This window comes from Branchiostoma belcheri, unplaced genomic scaffold (assembly GCF_001625305.1).
Source record: "Branchiostoma belcheri isolate BF01 breed outbred unplaced genomic scaffold, Haploidv18h27 scaffold130, whole genome shotgun sequence".
In the NCBI taxonomy this organism is placed as follows: Eukaryota; Metazoa; Chordata; class Leptocardii; order Amphioxiformes; family Branchiostomatidae; genus Branchiostoma; species Branchiostoma belcheri.
In genome coordinates this window covers 818203-819082 of record NW_017802714.1, presented here as the reverse complement: position 1 = coordinate 819082, position 880 = coordinate 818203, and the positions used below count along the sequence as shown (strand labels likewise).

Here is an 880-nt window from a genome sequence, read left to right as displayed (position 1 = left end):
AGTAGTGCCTTAATGACATTAACCCTACCTAGGACCGGGGGGGGGCGTAAAAGTGCCCGCGGCAACTTTGATGTCACCTAGCGTCTGAACGGCTAGCCGAAGAACGGCCAAACTTGGTGACTTTTCCTAGAATATTGTTGGCAACAATTCTCTATCATTGGAATAAGATTATAATCTTTTGTGTTGCCATGGCAACGAGTTTCTGACAGGCATTTATTGCTAAATTTAGTACTTTTTGTTTCAACAATAGAATTTTATGGGTTTTATGTCAAGTTACTCATGGTTTCTAATATTAATAACATCCTATAAAATTTTATGTAAATTTTATCATTAAATATGCATAATTTATGCTAATTTCATGACGTCATTGGCCAAAATCCAAGATGGCGGACCATATCATTAGAACAGGTATATACAGGTTATTTACATTGAAATTTCATAAATACTTCCATTTCTTTTTCCAAAAAATGTTTAAATGAAGGTCTTTAGTATGTTTACAATGTATTTTAGGCTTTATCATGAAAAAAAACTATTTTTGAAAATTCAAGATTGATGATCCAAGATGGCGGATATCTTAAATATGCAAGACGTCATTTTATGACGTCACCGGTGTTGCTATGGGCAACATAAGACTTAGTACACCATAATATTCTGTCATAAACACTTTTGGTACAGTTATGTTGAATACCATTTAGTTTTCAGGGAAAAACTATTTAGGCGGTTTTGGCCCATAAAATCACATTAATGACGTCATAACGACGTCATATTACGTCATAACGACATAGAAATTGTAGATATGATAAATTTTCACTAGTACACCATTCTCTGAAAATTTGGTGGTCATACGATATACCGTGCGCGAGTTTCTCAGGGGGGGGGG

The 880-nt window shown here is 34.9% G+C and overlaps 1 protein-coding gene across 1 annotated transcript in view; it reads right to left on the bottom strand.

Annotated features, from left to right (window-relative positions):
• Positions 1-880, bottom strand: part of LOC109464016 — a gene marked incomplete at its 3' end in the record, with an annotated part of 45578 nt that overhangs the window by 17893 nt on the left and 26805 nt on the right. The gene's annotated exons all lie outside the window — the stretch shown is intronic.